General features: G+C 39.8%; 2 pseudogenes; one reads left to right on the top strand and one right to left on the bottom strand.

Moving 5' to 3' along the window:
• Positions 1-2720: 2720 nt before the first annotated feature.
• Positions 2721-3155, top strand: LOC120781322 (annotated as a pseudogene).
• Positions 3156-4334: 1179 nt separating this feature from the next.
• Positions 4335-4832, bottom strand: LOC120781323 (annotated as a pseudogene).
• Between the last annotated feature and the right edge of the window lie 22569 nt (positions 4833-27401).

Below are 27401 nucleotides of genomic sequence, written 5' to 3'. Positions count from 1 at the left end.
GAGTTTCACAATTTTCCGAATTTATCAGTATCATGCAGTAACGACGAATTGTGTGCCTACTGCCAAGATTTGGAAAACCTCCACATTGACTTCACCGAACGTTACCAGGACATTTTGAACTTGGAAATACCAGACTGGGTGTTGGATCCGTTTTCAAATGTCAACACAGCAATGTCACCTCAGCTGGAAGAAGAACTTATAGAATTGACAACAAACGAGGAAATAAAAATCAATTTCAAAAATGGTTACCAAGAATTTTGGCTACAAAAACCGATCTTGCAATTGTACCCTGGATTGTGGTCAATCGTTCAACGATTCTTGATAGCATTCCCATCGTCATATTTGTGTGTACGTGGATTTAGTGCTGTGACAACGCTGCTTACTAAAAATAGAAATCGTTTGCTTGTTACCGAACGTGGCGACTTGCGACTGTTCTTGAGTAAATTGGAACCTGATATTAACAAACTTATTAAACAGTATCAGATTCATCCTTCACATTTGTTTTTATATATGGATCGATTATTTAGTTTTATTTTTAATAAAAGATTCTCTGTTTTAATACTATAAAGTTGTGTTTCAACAATCATTCTTATTGGCAGGTGGAGCCCGTAAGAATTAACTTGAGACCTAAGCGCCGTTCTATGTTACCTACTGCGCTCAGGTTTCAAGTTGCTGGTTATAGTAAAAGTTTCGTTTAGAATTCTCCGTTAATATATGTACATATATTTATAGGTCACAATAATTAATTTGAAGTTATAGTGGTTTTTAAATAGGTGAAAAAATGGGGCCGCTAAAAAATATTTGTTCTCAAAGTGGGCGGTAGACAAACTAAGTTTGGGAACCACTGTTATTTATGAAAAGATTACAGGAGAGAAAAATAAACTAAATCCTACATACAATAAACAGGTAGTAAAAGAAGACTTAGGAAATAAAGTTAGAAATAACTACAGGAATAGAATATGTAGTACATAAAGATAATATTACATCTTGATTATATATTTTTAGAGGATGATACCTTTAATTATTCAAACATTAATTGCTAATATAATGACAGACATTGTGGACTACACATGAGAAGATTACGTATTATTAGAAGACAGAGATGTAGCCCTGTATAATGACTACGGAGATATTTTCCACATCACTAATTTAACATACTTTAGAGAACTTATAAGTTCAGACACAAATTATTATAATAAAAAATTCAGATATAGAAATTTTAAACAAAATAATGAACAAGACAAAGCATATATTAACGATTTAGACACAGATCCACAAATGGAACTCATAGAAACTTTATTAGAACAATTACAAATTAAGGATACAAGATATAGGGGAGGAATAAATGAAATAGGTACACTATGGAAGTGGATAGCAGGAACACCAGACCATGACGTCCTAGTGTTAATAAATAATAAATTATACGATTTAATTGAAAATAATAATAAACAATACACAACAAATTCTAAAATTTTTGAAATTATTAACCAATTATCTGAAACAATTAATAATATTAATAAAAACTCAGATATTAAAATTCTAACGAAACGACAAAATCAGTTCCGAATAACTAAATTACAAAATATTATTAATACAATAGCTATAGGAAAAATGGGAATTTTAAGCCCGACAATTTTAAATTTAGACGAGACTAAAGGCATAATTAAAAATGAACATGGACGATTGACAATAACTGATTTAATAGATATTTCAAATTTTAAAAGAGTACAAAATAAAGATGTAATAGTCATATATGTATATTAAGTACCCAAAAATTATATATGATTGCAAATATTATGAAGTAAGAGCAATTACACAAAAAAATGGTAAATTAATAATTGATAATGAAATTGCGAAATGCAAGAAAGAATATATAAATATAAAAAACTGCAAAAAAGAAATGATAAATACTTATTGTAAAATTAATAATAAAAATACTTGCCTATCAGATATTTTGTCCAATAAAAAAGGAAAATGTAAAACAATTAAAGAAAAACATAAAGATACATATATGTAGATATAATTAAAGAGGGAGCAATACGAGTATTAGTCTCTGGAAATCATACTATAGATGACTCTGTCATAAATGGAGTTTACCTTGTAACATTTGAAAACTATACAAACATTGACAATATTATTTATGAAAATATTTTGGGTATTCACAAGGTGTCATAGTGTGTCATATCGTCATATTGTCATATTTTTTTATGACTGTCATATCAACACTGTTGTTGTTTCACATTCAAAATTAAAATATGACTGATACAACACTGCGTGGTATGTTTCTTGAGTTTGCTATTCTATCAGCTGTATTTGTTTACTTTCTTATTATTGACGTTTAAGTGTTTGAAATTAATAAATTAAATAAATTTCGTTATTAATATGGAAGGAAACCACGATATTCAGGTAAATTAAGTTGAATATTAATAAAATATGAAATTGGTGTTTATGTGGTTGCAAATGATTTTATTGCAGTGTAAACCAAAACGCCGCCGTTTCAACCCGGTACATAAGTGGAATGCGGCACAAGAAAAGCGCTTGTGGATTTCCTAATGGAAAAAAGAAGTTTCGAGGTTTGTCATTTTAATTTAAAAAAAAACAAAACAAAGTCAAATAATTTTTTTTAAAAGAAACCAACGGCTCAAAGCTTTTACGGTCGTTTCATCGAAGACACGAAGCTGACGGTAGAATGGAAACTAGTGCGCGCAAAAGTACGCAATATGCGCACTAATTATAATAAAGCAAAGGAGTGGGAAGGGTCGACAGGCGCAGGAAGTATGGAAGGCGACACAATAAAAAGTAAATTCTTGTAAGGAAATCTCTTTTTTTTTTTTAATTGTGACCATTATTTTTTTCTATAGATACTTTAAGAAAAATGTGTTTTTTCTATGAAGAGTTGGACGATATTTTCGGCAGCAGATTAAATTGTTCTGCAGTAGTGGAAGACAGTTTGGTGACGCTGTTAGAAAGCGATTCTACAAGTCCATCGGGAGCAGAATGTGTGGTTGAAGCGGGCAGTTCAGTTGAAGCTGAAGCTGAAGAATTAAAAAGTCCTGCGTTGAACGACAATGTGTGCACTCGAAGGCAGAAAGGAATATATTCCAAAACTGCCTTGTCGGATATTTTGCAGGTTCATGGCGAGATCGCAGAAATAAGGAAGCAAAAGCTTAAGATGGCTGTTGCAGCAAGGGAAAGGGAAATGACAATCAAAGAAAAGGAATTAGAGTTAAAAGAAAAAGAAATAGAATTAAAAAAAAGAGAAATTAATGACAAATTAGAAATTGAAAAAATTAAATTACAAATGCAGGAGAGGTTGGCAATGGAAGAGCTTAGGCTAAAATATAAATAATTGTACAATGCACTATATTTTTAGTTCACTTTTGTTATGAATTTATTTTTATTATTATGTGTTTTTTTATGTTTTAAATGAAGTTTTTATGTTATAAGTTTTGTTGTGATATAAACAGTTAGTGCCTTTTGAAGAATACGAAAATGAAATGATAAATGTACCTAACCCAAAATAAAAGAACCAAAATCAAAAATATCCTTAGTTGGATTATAATTAAGCAAAATAATCATGCATTTTTATTAACTTGTGTGATTAAAGAACAAATGCATATACATATGTGTATAAGTATTAAATATTTTGATTTTGTATATAACGAAGCAAGCAATTTCTCATATTATTTTCTGATGATATAGGGAATTGAGGCATCAAAACTTCATTGTTGTTTTCATTATCTATATCGAAACTGATTAACATGTTGTGAAGAATACAACACACCATAATCCAGTCATTGCATTCCTTCTTATTTGACGTTGAAAGCATTCTAAATTTAAGCTCCTTTAAACTACCAAATTTCTCTTTCAAAAGTCCAAAACAATTCTCAATTCGTACACGGTATTTGGAAAAATACGCGTTGAATAAATCCCTTTCTTCTTTTCTATGTTCAACACTGTTTTGCCGGAAGGGCGTTTTTAAATATGGTTTCAGTGGATAGGCACTATCTCCCGCGACCCACTGTGATGTCGACAAGAATCGTTCCGAATGCTTTGCTAGTGAACAATTTGAAAATATTTTCGCGTCATGTACACTGCCTGGGTAACCAATCGTCACCTGTCTTAAGCGCAATTTATAGTCACAAATCGCTTGTAGTTTTACAGAATATTGACGTTTACGCGAATAGTAAATTTCATTTCGGAACCATCGATGTAACCCACACACCCTGGCATTTCCTTCGAAGTTGCGGACACAATTTCCAGTCTTTCTCTTTCATTGGGCCAGAATAAAAACTCATTTTTTAATCTCAATATGGCTGTAAAAATTCGTTGCGTTACATTTTTAATAGTGCCCCCATCACCCACACCAAATAAGGAAGCCACTTTGCGAACAGATTGTCCATCGCCGGAAGATCCCAACCGATACAGCACTATTTTGAGTTGCAGTTCGATTGGAAGTTGTGAAGCACTTGAACTTGTCTTAAAAACGGCGTCATTTTTAATTAATTCTAAGATACGTTCGCATTCCTCCGGGCGAACACGAAGCATCCGATTGAATCTGCTTTCGTCAAGATTCCTTAGCACATTTCGCTGCCAACTGGAACATTTTGGTAAGCCGAAATGAACGCTTCTTCTGTTGCTCAGCAAACAGCTCATACTGATCAATAAACTTTCAATAGCTTCGTCTTCTTCGTCACCTGGCAAAGTATAAATATTTTTATTTAATGAAGAAATGTTAGCAAATACTCACTTGATTCCACTCCTAATAGAGCCAATGCATGATTTTCACATAAAGAAGCTATAATTTTATTTTTCTGACTTTCTCGTGCCATTTCTGTCTTCTTAATTTTTCACTATTAGCTGATTAAGTACAGCAATATGACAAACTATGACATACAACAGTTAAGGGTGCTCACAAGTGTCGTATTTTTTAAGAATATTAAAATATGACATAAGACATACAACAAAGCTTGTGAATTGCCTAATTGATTGTAAAATTTAGGTTAGGTTATGTAAGAATGGCTGATCGATGATCGCACGTAGACTAACAAATTAGTCCTTTGTGATGCCATTACTTGAAAAACTCCCGTATTCGGACTTAAAGATTGCCGAAGCGCTTTGTAGCCAATATTTGTTTACACAGACGCTTAACTTCAACACCCGCCAGTTCGGTGGGGTGTCTAAAGGTATGTCTTGACCTCACAAAAGCGGGACAGTCAAGCAGGAACAGCATCTGCAGTCAGCATCCGGTAAGATACCCATTCTTACCGCGTGTAAGCCAATAGGACAGTGGCCTGTTAAAAGACCCACTAACAATGAGAGGTTAGCCTTATTGAGGAATAAGAGATCATTTGATCTCCTGCGATCTATGCTGGGCCAGAAGGTTTTTGTAACCGCACAAGTGCCGGTGCTGGCCCAGTGTTGGACGAGCATCCGCGTGGCCCAGCTATCTAGTAGTAGACTACAAGAAGAAAGAGGAGCACCAATCCGTTTCCATTCTACCGATAATGATTCTAGGGTGCCTTTCCTTGCTAACTCATCAGCTTTGCAATTGCCTGCTATGGCCCGGCACCCACACCAGTCTAATCACAAAAACTCTAGCTGCTAGAGATAGCGACGTTAGACATTCTTCGACCAAGCCTGAACGCACCTCGAATGAGTTCAAGGCTAATATAGTCGCTCTACTATCTGAGTGAATAGTCACTTGTCTGAAGGTGGATGCACTCTGTAGCAGCAAATCAGCTGCTACCTTGATGGCTGCGACCTCAGCCTGGAATACACTACAGTAGTCGGAAAGTCTGAAACAGGAGTTGATGGAGAGCTCCCGACAGAAGCTTGCTGCCCCCCTCCTCCAACGGCTTCTTCCCACCCACATCTCCCTCGTCGGTATATGGGCAGAGAAGGAGCCGCCAGAGTTCGGTAAGGCGACTCCATGATCCAGATGATCCGAAATTCTGTCAAAGTTTGTAAGGATATCCGAATGACCAGATGCACGATCCTTTAAGAAACCAGATTCTCTGAGTCTGATAGCCACCTTCGCGGCTATGCACTTACCGCCAATGTCCACCGGCGCAATATTCAAAATTGCATTAAGTGCCATGGTTTGGGTAGATCTTAATGCACCGCATATGCTAATTAGCGCAGCCCGTTGAACGCTTTCGAGCTTCCTGGCCAGTGAGGTCTTCCCTAAAGCCCTCCACCACATGAAGACACCATAGAAAAAGATGGGCTTTACTATGGTGTCATAGAGCAGAGGACCACTTTCGGTGAAAGACCCCATCTTTTGCCAATAGCTCCTCTGCAGCAGTATAAGGCAATAGATGCCACTTTTGCTTGAATAAAACCATTTCCGTTTTGTTAGGATTAATGGCGAGTCCACTTCCGGCCGCCCACTTTGTTACAACGCTGAGATATCCCTGCGTCAACTCGTTCACGGTGCTAAGGAACTTTCCTTTGACCATAAGTGCTACATCGTCTGCGTAGGCAATCACCCGACAGCCGCGATCCTCTAGTTTTTTGAGCACTTCGTCAACCACTAGGATCCATAGAAGAGGAGAGAGAACCCTACCTTGTGGTGTTCCCCTACTCACCCTACGCCTTGCACGCGCGCTGCCTCATTCCGTTTCGATCACTCTGTCGCACAGAAAATTGAGAATGAGGCACTTGAGGTTCGATTCAACCCCAATACCGTCAAGAGCAGTTACTACTGCCTCAGGCAGGACATTGTTGAAAGCTCCTTCGATACCCAGGAAGGTCCCAACAGCGAAGTCCTTGGCTTCAATGGCTTCTTCGGGCCATGACACGATAGTATGCAAGGCGATAAGCATGTTGTGCTCTTGACAAATAGTCTCTCGGAATGCTCTTCCTTATATACCAGTCCATCAGTCACTCCAGAGTCTTCAACAAGAAGGAGGAGAGGCTGATTGGCCTGAAATCCTTGGCCGTGACATGGGAGCCCCTGCCAGCCTTCGGGATGAACGTAACCTTGACACGTCTCCAGGCCCCCGGGATGTAACCTAATCTGATGCAGTTCGCATAGATAGTTGCCAACCAGCTGTATGACACCTTAACAGCTTGTTGCAGCTGCGCTGGTATGATGCCGCCTGGTCCCGGGGACTTGAATTGTTTGAACGAGTTGAACGCCTCGTCAAGTTCCGCTCATCCAGGATGCTGACAAAGGCCGCGCAATCGTCATGCGGCACCCCGATAGATCCCCTCACAGAGGACATGTTGTTCGGAAAGTGAGCGTCGACAAGCATTTGAAGTGTTTCTTCACTACTAAGGGCCCACTTCGCATTTGCGTCCTTGAGATACCCCAGGGACACTGGGCTTTTTCCGAGAATACGCCTGAATCGCGAGGACTCGTGACAGCCTTCCACTTTTTCACAGAAGCGCTTCCACGAGGTCCTCTTGGCCTTTCTTAACTCGGACTTATATATTGAAAGTCCAACTTTATACAAAGCCCAGTCAACAGATAACCCACTTCTGCGGGCCTTGTTGAAAAGCCGTCTACAAGACGCCCTAATATCTGAGAGCTCCGTAGTCCACCATAGAGGTTTCTCTTTGCCCTTCGGCGATCTCAGTGGACAACCCACCACCACCCTCAGGAAGACCGATGAGATAGCCGCCGCTACCCTCTTCCATTCATCGTGGGAAATGGCACCATCCTCTCTACTACGATCTAGCACCCCCAGTATTCTGGCCCCAGCGCCTTTAGCGATTTCGCTAAAAGTTGGCGCCTTTCCTGTTCGCGGTTTCTTAACAAGGGAGGTTTCTCCCTCGTGCGACCTCTGCCGCTTGTCCGCCGGTTCCGTCCAGATGGTTCCCAGTTCTACCCTATCGTCCTCGCTCAGCACTTTCTTGGCCCACTCAAGTGTACTAGCATGTTGCTCAGAAACCTGACCAACATGCTTGTCACCGTAGCGCTCCATGATTTTGGCCGCCAATCGACGGTCTGACTTTAGCTTTCTAGCTAAAGCTGCCTTGCTCTTACCCCCTGTGATTCCTTTCATAATTATAGCTGAGGTTCCCCTGCTAGTGCTGGTGATTCCGCCGCGTATGAAGGATCCACCCTTCGCTACTACTGTTGCCGACGCCATAGGAGCAGCATCTCCGCCTCGGTTGGATCTGGGTGTCGATTTCGACAGCCCTTCACCTCCCTTCGTCGTTCTTCCGTCCATTTTAGGGTTATTTAAATTGTCCATGCAAAAAGGGTCACCACTCAGAGCCGCTATCCGTCCCCCGGAAAGGTAGTCGCCTTTTATGGTCCCAAGGTTATCTCGATGATGAGGCCAAGGCGAGGGTTGACCTTATGAGGCAATACGTTCAGAGCCGACCAGCGCAAAGAAGGAGTCATCTCAACATACACCTACCACGCCAACTTAACGACGACGGGGGGGGAACGTACTCGGAGGCCTGCCAGGGTTCTAACGGGACGGGGGCAGTTGCGACATTAGCCTGTCAGCCATTTCTGATGAGTGTCACCACATCGTACTCAGGTGTCAGAATGCCGCCACCACCAGCCCAAGGTTCTACCAAATCCAATAAAAAAGTTTCTCAACAACCAGTGCAAAGCCAAAGTCGTCTAGGGAGTTGTTAGGCCGTGAAGGCCGCAGGTCATTTAACGTTACCCAGGATGCACCAGCTTGGAGGCGACCTGCCTTACATGCCATTGTAAAATTTGGAAATATTTAAAAAATAATCATATTAATAACTTTGAAATTATACAAGTAGAATATATTGAAACAAAGAATAAAGAATTTAAATTTGAAAACATAAATATTTTGAGTGAACGAATTAAAGATTTAAAAATCATTCACTTTCTGGTACACGATTGTAATGCTTGTAATATAAATAATAATATACATAATCTATAAAAATTTAAAATTAAAAAAATCATATAAAACTAATAAACAAAGCAAAGAATTAAAATTCCAAGAATTGTCATATAACGCTATTTTAGAAAGAATTTACAATACATCAAAAAATTATATTGAATCGGGACGTTTCATCTTAGAAAGGGGGGAGTTAACGGCAGCAGCCACACAGACACTTTATGATAAATATAAACAAATAGTATCTTCCCACGGTATTACTGCTTGGTCAGCAGAATACTTTAATTAATAAAAAATTAATACATCATTTGTTTTGATAAGTAAGCATAATTCCACATTCCATTATTTGTTCTGATATTGAGAATTCATAATTGGAAATTCATTGCTCTGGCATTTCATCACTTATGCCCGGTTTCACAGTCCATACTTAAGTTGTGCCTAAATAAAATCTTAGCTAAGTATTGTTGCAAACTGAGTGGTCGTTTGCGTTTCACAGTCAATGCTCAATTTCTATAAAATTTTATAATGATATATGGCAACGTTATGGGCAACATATGTTTTACAAATGCCATTCATAAAAATATGTTTGAAATATTTAAATTATAACAATACATAAATTTGCGAGGAAAATTATATCAACAATTGATGAAAACAACAAAAGAACCCCAAATTTCATCACTAGCGAGTCGGAGCACCTATGGGAACTGAAGGAAAAGTATAAGCTGTTATTGAGTGCAAACGAACGGACACTTGCCCTACGCTACGAAAGATGTCCCTGAAAATTCAAAGCAAATTCAAAACAAAAATCAGCTGTTATTTAAGCACTGCTTAAGTCTCCCCTTTTCAGTACTTAAGCATTACATAAGTATGAACTGTAAAACAATATTTTCCTGTTTTATCTTAAGTACAACATAAGTATGGACTGTGAAACCGGGCATTAATGTAATGCTTGAGCTTGAGCAAGTAGCAAGTATTACCGCACTCAAACCAACACCAGAGATAAAGAGATGTCCAACTCTTCTCTCACTGGAAGTGAGAGAACAATTGCTAAACGTCAAAACCTCCTGAACTTTGACAGTTGATCGAGTTCAGGAGGTTTAGACGTTTAGCAATTGGAAACGAGCGATGGCCAGATTGAAATCTTACCAAAAAGATATGTAAACGTAGGGATTTTTTGCATCGTTCAAGACCACTTATAAAAAATGTAAAACAATGAAAATTAAATAAATTTGTGAAATTGAAAGATATTTGATGAAATGTTTCGTTATTTGAAGCATCATAGTATTATTTTCAATGGAAAATGATTAAAAACATTTAATGATTGAGAGCTAACAAGCTTAAATCCTTTTATTTGGTATTGAAAGGTCAAAAGTCAGTTGTTCTAATATTCTTTAAAAAGATTTAAATAGTTTCTCCATATAATAAACAACCACTATATAGTAATTTCTATTCGTACTAAATGTTGGGTATTGGGTTGATAAATGCCCAAAAATTATTATTTTGTTCAATTCGGCCATATTGGAAAATGTTATAAAAAACGCTAATTTTGAAGCGCTCTCACAGTGGAATAAGTTAAACTTCCCTTTATTCCTGCCAACACGTTGTGTTTTATTTCTACCGTGCATAGCGGAAAGGAAAGCTATTTTTTTAATACATACTTCCCACGCCAGGGAAGTTAATTTACATACATAAATAAACACATAAAAATATATGCATTTATATGCAACACACATACAAGTTAACACCGGTAAACACGTATCCGGCTGCTCCTGTGAAAACAAGAGAAATAAAAAAGATTAAAACTCAACAAGTGTTTTAATAATTGGCGCCCAACGTGGGGCCAAAGTGCAGTTCTTGAGTTATCCTTATAAAGGACAAATCCTGTGCGTGGCCGTGGTTCGAATCCACCCGACAGTCGCGGAAAAACATTTAACTTAATTAACACTATATAAATAGTGAGAGCTACGAACAATTTTCTATTTTGAAAAATTTTAACTGCAAATTAATACACTACGTAGAAATGGTGCAAACCGCAACCATTTCATTAAACTCTTATTGCATTAAACATGAAATTTAAACACTACCTAACCGTGGGAGAAAGTGTGGAGCCAATGCTCTAAGAAATAAAGCATCCTAATCATCGTAATCCTGTCTTCCTGCTGCTGGATCACAACCCCAGGAATCATAGTGCTGCTGCCTTATCATACCTTACTTAGTGACATAGCTTATCGAGATATGGAAAATTTCATGATCATTCTGCTTTCGTTAAGCTTTCGAGCTAACGGGGGAATTCTCGACTGTACCAACTTTTATTACATTCCAATTACATCCGGAGCTGTAGCTGTTTATGAGCAGCATGACTTTCTACTTCATAGAACTAATTTATCAACATTCGAAGCAGTAGCTGAGGAGACAGACGAACTACTGATCCAATTCCCACAATCACATATTAAAGGACTATTAGAGAACGACGCTAATGAAATATTGCAACTATTGGACGCAATAAAAATACAAGATCGGTACGCTAGAGGTATAAATCAATCACTCTGGGCAGGTTAAATATCGTCAACCCTATCCTGCTAAATGGTATGGAGATCAATGGGTTGTTAGCTGCTGAAACATTAGCAAACATTAGCATAAGTGATTTATTGTCCATTTCTAAAATTATTAAATTCCCAAAAATAGACAGATTCTGTAATGATGTAAAGTTGCTGCCAGTGATCCATGACGGAAAAGCTACCTCTCTAGAAGCAGACGTTATTGCTGAATGTAATGGTAGATATATTCCACTCTACAACTGCAAGGAAGCTGCAGCGGCAAACTTTTGTCAGCCTCTGAAGGAAAGCCCCTGTACGCTGCAACTACTTAACCAACACTCCGCAAAATGTAAGTCAAAATTCGCCGATAACGTTCCCGCTATTGAGGAAGTTGATAATGGCATCCTAGTAATCAACGATCAACCAGCGTCTATACAATCCCAGAACTTGACGAAACTAACGAAGGGAACTTTCCTTGTAACATTTGATTCTGAGATTATGGTAAACACTACGACCTACGTCAACTGGGCTAAAACTATTCGATCGCATCCCGAAGCTGCACGCGCACAATATGTAAATTTCACCGAACACATTAATTTACTATCGTTATCATACTTACAGAAAGTAAATATGAGGAACATTAGGCACATAGCGAGGCTGCATGATCTTCTTAACGCCCGTTCATTACAATCAGGGGGCGCACTTCTCTTGCCCCTATTTGTCATCTCTGTAGTTGGAGCAATCTTAGTGAAACGAAGACGAACTAGCATGGTGATATTGAATAAAGTCATCAAAGAAGCCGAGGACGCCTTCATTTCAAGAGGGGGGGTAGTTAACACCGGTAAACACGTATCCGGTCAACACTCCACTCCCACCGATATTGCTGACGGTGCGTCGGCAGGTTTGAGTGTGGAAATAGCGTAACAACAACTCAGCGGAAAAGCACGAGGTAAATTTGTCAACCTGTCGCTGTCAATGCTGCTCACTCTGTCGCCGTTAATGATTCTGTTAACAACGCTTCTACTTCAATTACTGCGAACAGAAACTTGAAGTTAATAGTGAGTACCAGGAACAAAAAATCCCCAGCCACTTCAACTGTTGTTGGTGTTAATGCCAATGTTGATATTGATGTCGTCATACCCAAGAAATGGATTCACTTATCTGCTGAACCCAGTCACGAGGAAGATATTATATCTTTTGTTGTTAAACATGCTAATGTTGATAGAGAGCAACTTCTATGTTATAAATTAATTAAGAAAGATACCGATGTTTATAATCTTAAGAGGATAAACTTTAAGCTGGGTGTGTCCCCATCTTTTTTTAATGCCGTTTTCTCCTCTTCAGTCTGACCTTCTGGCATTAAACTGCGTCCCTTTAAGTTTTTTCCAAAGGGAGGGGAAAACAGAGCTTCAGATTAGTTGATGCGCCTGTTAATCGCAATTCTACTCATGAGTTTTCTGCACCCTCCTTAACTGGTTCCTGTCTTAAGATCTACTACCAAAATCTATCGGGTATTAGGTGTAAATCAAATATTATTCGCAATTTTTCTTCACGTTTGGATTTCGATATTATCGTTATTGTTGAGACTTGGCTGAATTCTAGTTATTTCGATAGCGAATACTTTGACTCAAATCTCTATTATGTCTTCCGCAAGGACAGAGATCACGAAAAAACTGGCTGTCTAAGAGGGGGTGGAGTTCTCTTAGCAGTTCATCGCAAATTTCGTCCTCGCTTAATTATGCTTGAGAATGAAGATTCTATCGTGGACCAACTATGTATCTGTGTCTATAATGCTCTGTTCATTGCAGTCTCATACATCCCTCCTAATAGTCCGCTAGAGTTGTAAAAGTTGCACGCAAATAATATTTCCTCGCTGGTATTAAACAAGGTGAAAGAGAATAATATTTGTGTTTTGGGTGACTTTAATCTAAGCAATATCGTCTGGTCTGGTTGTTCCTATAGTCCTGCTCTTATTCCTTCAAGTTTTTCGTCTTCACAGGAGTTATTTCTCATTGATAGCTTGCTTGGTCTCAATCTGATTCAAATCAACTCATATTCAAATAGTCTCGGTCGATTTCTTGACTTAGTCTTTCTCAGTAATAATTTAAAATTTAGGTTTCTTGATGGATTCTTTTCAATTACTCCAGCCACCATCCATCGTTCACCGCTAGCGTTTGAGGTGGATACTTATCTTTTCGCTCCTGTTAATCCAATTGATGGGCTTGGTTTTAATTTTGCATTTTGTGACTTTGAACGACTCAACAATCAGCTCTTTGAAATAAAATGGGACGATTTACTATCGGGACTTGATACAGCTAATAGTTTCTCCATTTTTAAGAAATCAATCCAGGAATTTTGTCATTATAATATCCCGCTCAAACGCTTACAACCATATAAGTTGCCTTGGTACACCAAGGACATTAAACGTCTAAAAAATCTTAGAAATAAATATTATAGAAAATTCTTTTCAATTAAATCTCATGTTTCCTTTGTTCAATATCAGCACTACACAAAACTGTTTAAAGAATTGGATAAGTTCCTCTATAAAAGGTTTATTAATAGTACGTAGTCTACAGTTAAGTCGAACCCTAAGTTCTTTTGGAACTTTGTAAAATCTAAAAGAGCGTGTTCGGCCATTTCCTCTGCTTTATGCTGGGGTGATAAGTCGGCATGCACTCCGGTCGAAATCTCCAATTTGTTCGCTGAATTTTTCAAATCGAACTATGTTCAAGATGATCCTGGTACTAGTTCCACTTTTTCAGCTGATAACTTCCCATCCATAAATTTTGGCTCACTGTGTCTTTCACAGGACGATATTGCCAAGGCTATTTGTGCCATTAAGTCTTCGTCCAAAATGGATTTGGACGGACTTCCGGCCGTATTTATAAAAAATTGTACTGTCTTATTATATCCTCTGATGCTTATCTTCAATAAGTCTCTCGCCACCGGGGATTTTATTTCTGACTGGAAATTGACACGCATTACTCCTATTCATAAAGGTGGTAGAAAGGATGATGTCTCCAATTACAGGCCTATTTCTAAACTTTCTACTTGTTGAGATGAACTATAACTAAAGGGCATCACTGATCAGTGAATACAACACTCTCCACATCAACATGTTAAGTAGAAAAAAACAGGGCATCACTGACCAGTGAATACAACACTCTCCACATCAACATGTTAATTAGGGCATCATTGATCATCTCCACACCAAACTGTTTTTGTTCCATTTTTCATCTTATACCAACGAGAAGGTGACGCTGTGCCGTTTTTTTGGTTCTACATTCTTCTAGAAGTCACGTTCGCCACTGCACGCATCGTCTATTCGCAATCGTCTATTTGAAATCGTCTATTTAAAAAACCGTCCATTTTAACATTCTAGAAAGTTCGCATCGACAAATCAATTATTTACACCGTTTTCGTTTCTCCGACCTCCATCCCGTGCGTCCACCAGCGGTCCAGCAGGCAACTTGCCCGCAACGTCTATTTGAACACTTTTCCTGAACGTTGCATCCTTTGCATCATCCGGTCATTATATATCGAGATTATTCGTTTTTTATTCGGCTTTCATCATTCAGTTTATATATTTAACTTTGGCTTAATAACATTTAACTTTTAATATCGCTATATGCGATAGTAATTGGTGTAGTGTGCCTATTTGCATCAAAGAAGCGTAAAGTGTAAAATATTTATTTATAAGAAAACATTGTACAATTTGCAATTGAAGTGATAAGTAATAAAGCTTATATAGCTCAACAAGAGCGCAAAAAGAAATTTTGAATTTTAAAAGTTGGAAGTGATATTTGAAAGTTTGGTGAAGACGGTGAAGAAACGAGATTTTAAATAATAAGTAATTCGTAAAGAAATAAATATGGTCCTTCGAGAGAAAAAGAAAGGCACTGTGGCGAAAAACTAAAAAATCAAAACGGCTAAGAAGTGAATAGTGAAAAGTTTCGTGGATGTGGTAAATTCGTGCATTTGATTAAAAATTTCACAACGTCAAGAATATTGTGATTTACTGTAAATCTTCAAAAAAAAAAAACGAAAAATTCATGATATGATCGAGAAGTTTGCTTAATTTTTTTTTTTTGAAGTCGGTTGGTTTTGTGAATTATTGTGAGAAACAATGATGCAGGATGCGCATAAGTGATTAACGCCTTTGTGTGCAAATTTGGGCAGCAATTTATTCAAATTCTTGACGGTGTGCGGTATTGGAAAAAAAAAAATTTTTTTTATATATATATAATAAATACCTCTAAAACAACGGTTATAAAGTGCGGTAAAACAAAACAGTATACATTGATATACATAAATATATATATATATATACAGTTATATATATATGCGCTTAAAACAAAAAAAAAAAATACAGTTACAACTTTTACACAAGAGACAAAGATTTTCGGAAGGGTACAGTGACAAAGTGAACACATATACACATATTATGCAATCGTAAAAACAAAAAAAAAAAAAAAAACGACGACAAGTGATTCGGTTGATAGCGCGGCGTGTAGCATATCTCCACATAAATTTGTGTACTTATTTTTCTGCAAAAGGCAAACCAAAGCAGTTCACTTGTAAAATTAATTAGTTTTTACAAATTCGCAGAAAACTAAAACGTATTGCAACAAATTTTTATTTTACGAAGTGGAAACAGAAAGAGTCACATACAGTGCATACAGATTACAACAACATTTTTTAATAAATTCCCAAGCAAATGAAAGAGGTGGTGTAAATGTAAAGTGAAAGAATATAACAAAAAGCAACAAAGTAAAAGCAGTGAAGATTTTGTATGTGGCTAGTTTCTCCAATGTTTTCTGCCCCCTTACCTATTATTGGTGTTGGAAAATAGTTATCGATATTAAGGTGAAATAAATATTGATATACTATACGAACAAAAACACAAAAAAAAAAAAAACGGGCGCACAACTAACATATAAAGGAAAAAAACTCAATCTAAATGGGCGCGAGAAAAAAAAAAAAAAAATTTAGTTAAACGAAGCAAACAACAAATACACTGGACCCAACCTGCGAGGACAAGAGGAGGACAGCAACCCCTATTTGGAAACATTTACACCCCCCAAAGTGAGTCGTATCGATTCCCATTAGTATCTCAGCACTGTATATATGTATGTTTGAAGCCCATATTGGCAATACTAGTCCAAAGTATTGCAAAGCGGTTGTGTAAAAAACAAAAACAAAAAGAAAAAAAGATATACACATAGGTGTACATACCGGCTAAATACACAAAATAAAATCAAACATACATAGATATTCAATATACATACATTACCATATATTACAAGTTAACATATACCATCTTCAATATTTATATCCATATATATATATTCACATACATTAATAAAATAAAATTTACATACGCATTAATCTGTACATACACATAGTACATATATTAAACCATACCGGCAACTATTTCTTGTTCTTCGTCTTAGAACAAGCAGGATTACTTTGAGCACATATCGTGCATACATATTGACAAAGTGTACTGACCGCTTTAACGAGTTCACAAACAGGGACATTCAGATAAGTCCGCATATATAATATATAAAGTTTAAAACCAAAGCACATACAACCGCTTAAACGCTAAATCTGAAAAACGCGTAATTTATTACTTTTAACAGAAATTAAAGCTCTTATCGACGTGAAAGAGCTTTACGGTTCTCTAAATTTATCCGTTTGCTTTAAATCAGAAAATTGTATATATATACATATATTACCATTTTTCATCTAAATGAACACAGATTCAAAGGAAATCTAAGTCTCATCAATTTCTAAAAATACCAAAAATGATTTCGGATGAAAAAGTCCATGTACACCGGCAGAAGCTACACGCTCGAAGCAAGGTGCTACAAAACAAAAACGGGGTAAAGATATTTCATACGCTAAATTTTTATCAGAGAGTGACAGCTTAATACGATACTGCACTCGATTCTCATCTTCACCGATTCTAGATAATTCTGAATCGGTACTAGAAATCAAGAATCAAAACCTTGACAATTTTTGGACACGTCTCCAAGCGGCCTATGACGCCATTGTAGAAACGGATGATTCGGATCTTCCGGAAAATTTCAAAACCTCGGCTTACTCCAAATATGAAAATTGTCTTGACCAATATGAAGAGACAAAAGCCATGATCTCTGATCAATTAAAATTAACAAGGTCAATCGCACCAAATCCACAACTGAGAGTAGAACTACCACAAACACAGGCCCAAGAGGCAGGTTCAGGTATTCACCTCAAAGTGCCAGCATGTGACACAGAAATTTTTCATGGGGTTATGAACAATGGCCGTCCTTCCGGGACATGTTCACCGCCGTTTACATAAACCACCCAAAATTATCTAATGCACAAAAATTGTATCACCTCCGATACAAAACTAAAGGTCAAGCAGGCGTCATAGTAAAACAGTTCGCTCTTAATGACAACAATTTCAATTTAGCTTGGGAAGCTTTAAAAGAACGATACGAGAATGAAAGAATACTGGTCGACAAACAAGTGACCATATTGATGAATTTACCAAAAATTCAGAGAGAAACAAGTGAAGAATTCATAAAACTTCAATCCACTGTTTCGAATTGTTTATCGGTTCTAACGACACAAAATATTCCCACTGACAATTGGGACCCCATACTGGTAAACATATGCTCCGCGGCATTACCAGAAAAATCGTTGCTTTTGTGGGAGCAATCGCTCTCTTCGCGAAGAAAGTGCCCAACGTGGCAACAGATGAAAGATTTCCTAACTACCCAATATGAAATCGCGGAACGGGTAGATAAAAAATGGTCAGAACTAAAAACGTTCAACATGACCTAAATCGCAGCCTCATGCGACCCCAAGCTAATAACAACAACAACTTAAATCGTAGTTTTTTCAAAACACAATCGTTCACTTCCGAACAAAACAATCATACGTCATGCGAACTATGCTCAGGAGGGCATAAACTCAAATCTTGCGATAAGTTTAAAAAATTGAATACTAATGAAAGGAACAACTTTGTCAGATCAAAAGACTCTGCACAAATTGTTTGTCCCATTCTCACAATCTAAATAATTGCGAAAGCAAATTCAATTGCGTATATTGCCACAAAAGGCATCATTCAATGTTGCACTTCAATAATTTCCCCAAAACACCCCAAACTAGCGCTTTCTCAAAAAGAGCCACGGGTTTAGTTGCAACCGCAACTCCCGAATCTCAAAATTCCGAAATATGCCAAGAAGCACCATGCTGCTCAAAGGCTTTAAAACTCAAACGCTACACAGCGAAAATCAAAGTAGGGTACTACTACCCACAGCAGTCGTCTCCATCGAACATCGAGGAGAACTGTTTAAGCTCAGAGCCCTAATAGACCAAGGATCACAACGATCTTTCATAGCGTCTAGGGCACAAAATAGGCTAAAACTGCCAACAAGACAAGCCAACTTTGAAATTACGGGAATGGGCGGAAGAGTAGTTCAAAACTCAAATAAAATCTGCCCCATTACCCTAATTTCTCCTCAAGCGGATAAGCGCATTCAAGCAGATGCAATAGTCTTACCGCAACTCACGAATATGTTACCAACTATCATATAAATAGCAAGCAATGGCAAAAGGTTACACACCTAAAGCTAGCAGATCCTAACTGCAACACCCCGCTCAAATAGACCTTCTATTAGGCAGCGATCTAATATCGCAAATTATTCTAGAAGGTGTTGAAAAATTTCAAAAACACTTCTAGCGCAAAATACCATTTCGGATGGGTCCTAAGTGGACTAGTCACGGAACCAGTCACAACAATGACAACTCAAGTTGAGGAAATCTCAAACGAGTACCTCAATTCACAATTGAGAAAGTTTTGGGAGATAGAAGAACTCCCCCATTTCAATCATAACCCCCGAAGATCAGTATTGTGAAGACTTGTACAAAGCCACAACTACTAGATCAGATGATGGTCGGTACGTCGTACGACTACCACTAAAGCAGCAATTCCCAGATACACTCGCCTTAGGTCACTCTCGCACCTCTGCAATACAGCAGTTTCTAAGTATGGAGAAAAACCTACTTTGGGAAAGGGGAGCTGAAACAAGATTACGATGGTGTCTTAGAGAGAATACCTTCATTTAAATCACATGGAGGAAGTAAGCCCATGTGAAAAAAATCTTAAAAGGCAAATATTACTCATTCTACTTGCCATATCATGCAGTAGTAAAGCCTGACAAGAAAACAACAAAAGTCAGAGTTGTCTTCAATGCCTCAGGAACTACTAGCTCGGGGAATTCCCTAAACGATATCCTGTTTACGGGACCCACGCTCCAACCTGATTTAATGCTGCTTATTCTAAACTGGCGTATATTCAAATACGTATTCAACGGGGACGTCGAAAAAATGTTATAGACAAATAGTCGTACATAAAGACGATCAGGATTTTCAGCGCATTATTTTCCGAAAATCCCCAATAGTCCACTACGCGACTTCAAGTTAAAAACAGTTACCTTTGGCGTAAACTGTGCCCCATATCTAGCCATCCGTACACTCCACGAGCTGGCAGAAGACACAAAGTCAGAATTTCCTCTGGCAACAAAAATCTTAAAAACACAAACGTATGTAGACGATATTCTGTCTGGGAGCCACAGCCTCTCACAAGCATACGAGTCCTTATCACAAGTGACAAAAGCCCTCAACACCGCAGGGCTTCCCCTAAAAAAGATTACGGCAAATCACCCAAATATATTAAAAGACATACCAAAAGAAATTTTGTTGGATACTAATTTCCTCATATTCGAAGAGGAAAGTACCACAAAAACTCTAGGCATCCAATGGAATGCGATATCGGACCAGTTTTCCTACACGAGCGAGTCCATATCCGCATTATCCGCCATTACAAAACGCCAAATTCTCTCCTCTGTGGCAAAACTTTTTGACCCCGCAGGATGGCTTTCGCCAATTATGATACAAGCCAAAATCCTGATACAAGAATTATGGCTAGATGGTACCGACTGGGACGAGCAAGTAAAACCACTTCGTCTAGAAAAGTGGTCCCAGTTCGCGAGTAATCTGAACGACATCTCGCAGATACAAATTCCACGGTGGGTAAACTATTCTCCCGAATACAAAGTGGAACTACACGGCTTCTGTGACGCCGTGGCATATTGTGCCACCATATATGTGCGCACACAAAGCGATACCGCAATCACAAGCCACTTATTAGTGGAGAAAGCTAAAGCTGCGCCTCTAAAACGATAAGTCTACCACGACTTGAACTCTGCGGCGCCCTGCTCCTAGCAAAACTAGTTTCCTTGGTGCAGACCCACTTAGACATGGCGAAACACAAGCTATATCTCTGGTCTGACTCCGAGATAGTCCTAGCCTGGTTGGAAAAACCCCCACATGCGTGGAAAACATATATTTCCAACCGAACCTCTCAAATACTTGACCTAGTGGGATCCGCCACATGGCGACATGTAGCCAGTGCTGACAATCCTGCCGATCTAGGTACAAGAGGGTGCAAGCCCCTGCACCTGGCCACCACCACGCTATGGTGGAATGGCCCTCGATGGCTAGCAGAATCTTCCGATTCTTGGCCACAATCCCCAATGCGCAACATAATTGCGCCCGAAAGTCGAAAAATCGACACCTACCACACAATATTGGAGGATAATGACATCCTTGAACGATTTTCATCGTTCCCCTGAGCCCTCAGAGTCGTCGCCTATATGCTCCAGTTCATAGAGCGACTTAAACATAAACTGAAAGGAGCAACTTACCCCCAATGCGATACATTGACGCACACCAAGCCTTACAAAAGGCAAAGGTCGCTCTTATCGCATCAACTCAAACGCGCTACTTCAGCCGCGACATAGCATCACTAAGAGAATCGAAGCCGATTGATAAAAAAGGCTCACTCTTAGTGCTAAACCCGTTTCTGAGACACGAAAGGGCTGCTTCAGGCCAATGGTCGGCTTGCTAATTCAAGCCTAACATACAACGAGCGCCACTCCATAATAATACCTGAGAAATCTCCATTTGCCACATTATTCCTACATTACATCCACATATTAATGCTACACGCCGAAAACCGTCTCATGCAGCATGTGGTACGACAGGAATATTACATTCCACGTTTGAAGCCCCAAATCAAGAAATGCATTTTCAGGTGCAAGATCTGCACTATGCATAAACAGAAAATACGAACACAGATTATGGCAGCACTTCCACCGGAACGCTGCAACTTTGCTCCGCCTTTTACCACTACAGGTGTAGATTTTGCTGGTCCTTTTCAGATAAAGGCTTCCATGCTAAGATCTCCTACCCTCATGAAAGGCTATGTGGCTGTTTTTGTCTGTTTCACAACAAAAGCAGTACACCTAGAGCTTTGTACTAATCTGACCAGGGAGGCTTTTCTTGCCGCATTTGCTCGCTTCGTCGCAAGACGTGGGTTTCCTTCAAAAATCATGAGCGATAATGGCAAAACATTTATTGGAGCCCAAAGAGCTACAGAGAAACAGTTTGTGGAGTTCATGAAACAAGTCTCACCTGACATTGTTCAAAAATACGGCCCTCAAGGTATAAACTGGCAATTCAACCCCCCCCCGCGCTCCCCATATGGGTGGTTTATGGGAATCAGCGGTAAAGAGCTTTAAATCTCATTTCAAGAAGCTCACTGGCAACCTCAAATTCAATTATGAAGAATTCACGACATTGTTAACCAGAATCGAAGCCGTTCTCAACTCACGGCCTCTCGCTGCTCTCTGGCAAAACCCCTCCGACTTTGCTGCCCTTACCCCAGGGCATTTTCTTAAAGGAGCGCCCATTCTGGCCACACCTGAGCCAGGCATGGAGTCGCCGTCCTTACTAAAGAGATGGGAACGAATTAAAATTCTCCATCATAATTTCAGCCGACGATGGAAAGAAGAGTATTTAAAAGACCTTCACAAAAGGTATAAATGGAAAATTCCAGAACAGGCTCCAATGCTTAGAGATTGTGTCCTAGTCCACGACGATTGTCTCCCCCCACAGAATGGCGGCTTGGCCGCAAAGAGAAACTTCACTACGGTTCAGACGGTCACATCCGGGTGGTGGATCTCCGTACGCAAAACGGAACGCTAACCCGGCCGCTTGTCAAATTATGTTTCTTACCAACTGCTGCCACTTACGAAAACGTAAATAATAATCATTCCTAAACCGATCTGGAAAGGCGGGAAAAAGAAAATAAATTAATAATATCATTAAGAAAAAACCGCAAAGATAATTACAATAAGCTTCAAGCCGTACGACAAACGAAGACCTACATATCTATCGCAACCCCATAGACGGACGATCATTTAGTCATGCCCCCTAACGTGGCACCCTGTTCATGCACGCTTACAGGCAATCAAATTATAATCATTACGATTTTCTCTTTCTTCTCACAGATTGATATGGATGCCGATACACCTGTAACCCCCACGCCAACTCTCCGTTCGGCTGTTACTGTGCCTCGCTCTGGAACTGTTCCAGTAGCAGCGCCCCGAACCATCACGGCAGCAACGCCGCCAACCGTGGCACGAAGCTCAACACGCGCAGCAGCGACGCCGGCGCCTCCGAAACCGCACCGCACCAGATGTCCGCTCTGTTGCCGTTCACATAGGCTGCAGCATTGCTCTATTTTCAAGGGAATGTTACCCGTACAACGTCAGAAGGTGGCACAGGCACATGGGCATTGTTTAAACTGCTTGGCCCAGTCACACGCCACGCTTGAATGCGAATCTGATACCTTGTGCCGGTTGTGTGAAAGACCGCATCATACGTTACTCCACCGGAACGCCGGACATCCTGGCTCACCACTGTCCTCCGCCGCCGTACGGCCACCCGACGATCGCAGTCTAACCGTGTGGCACGGCATCCAGAAGCTGGATGGTCCTGGCGCCCCCTCAATACGACATCCACGCGAAACCAAATAAGGCCACAACCTCACCGCCCCACCGGCCTGAGCGGCGTTGTAGCTACGTTACAGGCACTACAGCGTCTACTAGGCTAGTACTCGCCTAGGGGGGCCGGGATGTTGAGATGAACTATAACTAAAGGGCATCACTGATCAGTGAATACAACACTCTCCACATCAACATGTTAAGTAGAAAAAAACAGGGCATCACTGACCAGTGAATACAACACTCTCCACATCAACATGTTAATTAGGGCATCATTGATCATCTCCACACCAAACTGTTTTTGTTCCATTTTTCATCTTATACCAACGTGAAGGTGACGCTGTGCCGTTTTTTTGGTTCTACATTCTTCTAGAAGTCACGTTCGCCGCTGCACGCATCGTCTATTCGCAATCGTCTATTTGAAATCGTCTATTTAAAAACCGTCCATTTTAACATTCTAGAAAGTTCGCATCGACACATCAATTATTTACACCGTTTACGTTTCTCCGACCTCCATCCCGTGCGTCCACCAGCGGTCCAGCAGGCAACTTGCCCGCAACGTCTATTTGAACATTTTTCCTGAACGTTGCATCCTTTGCATCATCCGGTCATTATATATCGAGATTATTCGTTTTTTATTCGGCTTTCATCATTCAGTTTATATATTTAACTTTGGCTTAATAACATTTAACTTTTAATATCGCTGTATGCGATAGTAATTGGTGTAGTGTGCCTATTTGCATCAAAGAAGCGTAAAGTGTAAAAATATTTATTTATAAGAAAACATTGTACAATTTGCATTTGAAGTGATAAGTAATAAAGCTTATATAGCTCAACAAGAGCGCAAAAAGAAATTTTGAATTTTAAAAGTTGGAAGTGATATTTGAAAGTTTGGTGAAGACGGTGAAGAAACGAGATTTTAAATAATAAGTAATTCGTAAAGAAATAAATACTACTATTTCGAAAATTTTTTAGTGTTCTTTTAAAAATAAATTATTTTTTGCAGTAAAATCAATAATTAATGTCAATCAGCATGGGTTTGTCCCTGGGCGCTCCACTGTGTCAAACTTAGCAGTTTTTAGCGATTATTGTATGTCTGCATTCTCCGCTGGATTTCAGGTAGATTGTGTCTACACAGATTTCTCTAAAGCCTTTGATAAAGTATCACACAATATTCTAATTAAAAAATTATCATCTCTAGGATTTCACTCGGCCTTCTTGAAGTGGATTAGATCATATCTGCAAAACAGACGATGCGTAGTCACTGTCGATGGAGTGTCATCTGATTCATTCATTGCGTCTTCGGGAGTCCCACAAGGAAGCGTCTTGGGTCCACTTCTCTTTGTGCTGTTTATCAATGACATCTCCTGTTGCTTCTCTTTCGCCAACTTTCTGTTATATGCAGATGACTTAAAAATTTTTGCATTAATCAATAACACACAAGATGTACTCAAACTTCAATGTGATATTGATACTTTTCATAATTGGTGCCTGAAATCGAAACTTTTTCTGAATGTAGATAAATGCTCACAGATCTCCTATGGTAGGGGGCGCAACATCTTATCTTTTAGCTACAGTATTTCTAAATGCGTCCTAAAATGCGTTACTGAAATCAAAGATCTTGGGGTAATCTTTGACCACAGATTTTTTTTCTGTAATCATATCAACTATATAACTTCAAAATCTTTTTCTGTACTTGGCTTTGTCCGTCGAAATTCTACAAATTTTTCCGACCTCTACACGTTAAAATTACTGTACACATGTTTTGTGCGGTCCATTTTGGAGTATGCAGTGTTTATTTGGAGACCATATTGCATATCGTCAATTAACAGGATCGAGCGTGTTCAAAAGATCTTTCTTAAATATGCTGTCCGCTCCTTAAAGTTTGTTGATCCAACACCATCGTACACATCGCGTTTATTCTTCTTCTTAATTGGCGTAGACACCGCTTACGCGATTATAGCCGAGTGGCGCCAATTGGATATTCCAAGCGTAGCCAGGTCCTTCTCCACTTGGTCCTTACAACGGAGTGGAGGTCTTCCTCTTCCTCTGCTTCCCACGGCGGGTACAGCGTCGAATACTTTCAGAGCTGGAGTGTTTTCGTCCATTCGGCCAACATGACCCAGCCAGCGTAGCCGCTGTCTTTTAATTCGCTGAACTATGTCAATGTCGTCGTATATCTCGTACAGCTCATCGTTCCATCGAATGCGATATTCGCCGTGGCCAACGCGCAAAGGACCATAAATCTTTCGCAGAACTTTTCTCTCGAAAACTCGCAACGTCGACTCATCAGTTGTTGACATCGTTTAAGCCTCTGCACCATATACCAGGACGGGCATTATGAGCGCCTTATAGAGTTTGGCTTTTGTTCGTCGAGAGAGGACTTTACTCAGTCCGAAGTAGCACCTGTTGGCAATAGCAATCCTGCGTTGGATTTCCAGGCTGACATTGTTGGTGGTGTTAATACTGTTTCCTAAATAGACGAAATTATCTACAACTTCAAAGTTGTGACTGTCAACAGTGACGTCAGAGCCAAGTCGCGAGTGCGACGACTGTTTGTTTGATGACAGGAGATATTTCGTTTTGCCCTCGTTCACTGCCAGACCCATTTTCTGTGCTTACTTGTCCAGCCTGGAGAAAGCAGAACTAACGGCGCGGGTGTTGAAGCCGATGATATCAATATCGTCGGCATACGCCAGCAGCTGTACACTCTTATAGAAGATGGTACCTCCTCTGTTTAGTTCTGCAGCTCGAACTATTTTCTCCAGAAGCAGGTTGAAAAGGTCAAGGGGATACCAAAATCGGACATCGCGGCATAGAGGCAGTTCCTTTTCGTGCTGTCGAAAGCAGCTTTGAAATCGACGAAGAGGTGGTGTGTGTCGATTCTCCTTTCACGGGTCTTTTCCAAGATTTGGCGCATGGTGAATATCTGGTCGGTTGTTGATTTTCCAGGTCTAAAGCCACACTGATAAGGTCCACTCAGTTTGATGACGGTGGGCCTTAATCTTTCACACAATACGCTCGACAGAACCTTATATGCGATGTTGAGGAGGCTAATCCCACGGTAGTTGGCGCAGATTGTGGGATCTCCTTTTTGTAGATTGGGCAGGGCACACTTAAATTCCAATCGTGGCATACTTTCGTCCGACCATATTTTACAAAGAAGCTGATGCATGCTCCTTATCAGTTCTTCGCCGCCGTGTTTGAATAGCTCGGCCGGCAATCCACCGGACCCCGCTGCTTTGTTGCTCTTCAGACCGGTAATTGCTATTCGATCTTCTTCATGGTCGGGCAATGGAACGTCTGCTCCATCGTCATCGATTGGGGAATCGGGTTCTCCTTCTCCTGGCGTTGTGCATTCTCTGCCATTCAGCAGGCTGGAGAAGTCTTCCCTCTATAATTTAAGTATGCTCTGGGCATCGGTCACTAGATCACCTTTGGGGGTTCTACAAGAGTATGCTCCGGTCTTGAAACCTTCTGTAAGCCGCCGCATTTTTCATAGAATTTTCGAGCATTACCCCTGTCGGCCAGCTTATCAAGCTCTTCATACTCACGCATTTCGGCCTCTTTCTTTTTCTGTCTGCAGATGCGTCTCGCTTCCCTCTTCAATTCTCGGTATCTATCCCATCCCGCACGTGTTGTGGTCGATCGTAACGTTGCGAGGTAGGCAGCCTGTTTTCTCTCCGCTGCGGCGCGGCACTCCTCGTCGTACCAGTTGTTCTTTTGCACTTTCCGAAAACCAAGGGTTTCGGATGCAGCTGTACGTAAGGAGTTTGAAATGCCGTCCCACAGTTCCCTTATACCGAGTTGTTGATGAGCGCTCTCCGAGAGCAGGAGTGCAAGCCGAGTAGAAAATCGTTCGGCAGTCTGTTGTGATTGCAGCTTTTCGACGTCGAACCTTCCTTGTGTTTGTTGGCGTGCGTTTTTTGCTGCACAGAGGCGGGTGCGAATCTTGGCTGCAACAAGATAGTAGTCCGAGTCGCTGTTAGGACCTCGGAGCGCACGCACATCTAAAACACTGGAGACGTGTCTTCCGTCTATCACAACATGATCGATCTGGTTGGTAGTTTTTCGATCCGGAGACAGCCAGGTAGCTTGATGAATTTCTTTGTGCTGGAATCTAGTAC

The sequence above is a fragment of the Bactrocera tryoni genome, unplaced genomic scaffold, assembly GCF_016617805.1.
Source record: "Bactrocera tryoni isolate S06 unplaced genomic scaffold, CSIRO_BtryS06_freeze2 scaffold_60, whole genome shotgun sequence".
NCBI classification, from domain to species: domain Eukaryota; kingdom Metazoa; phylum Arthropoda; class Insecta; order Diptera; family Tephritidae; genus Bactrocera; species Bactrocera tryoni.
Note: the sequence above shows the minus strand (reverse complement) of the source record. Positions and strands in the feature narration are given on the sequence as shown.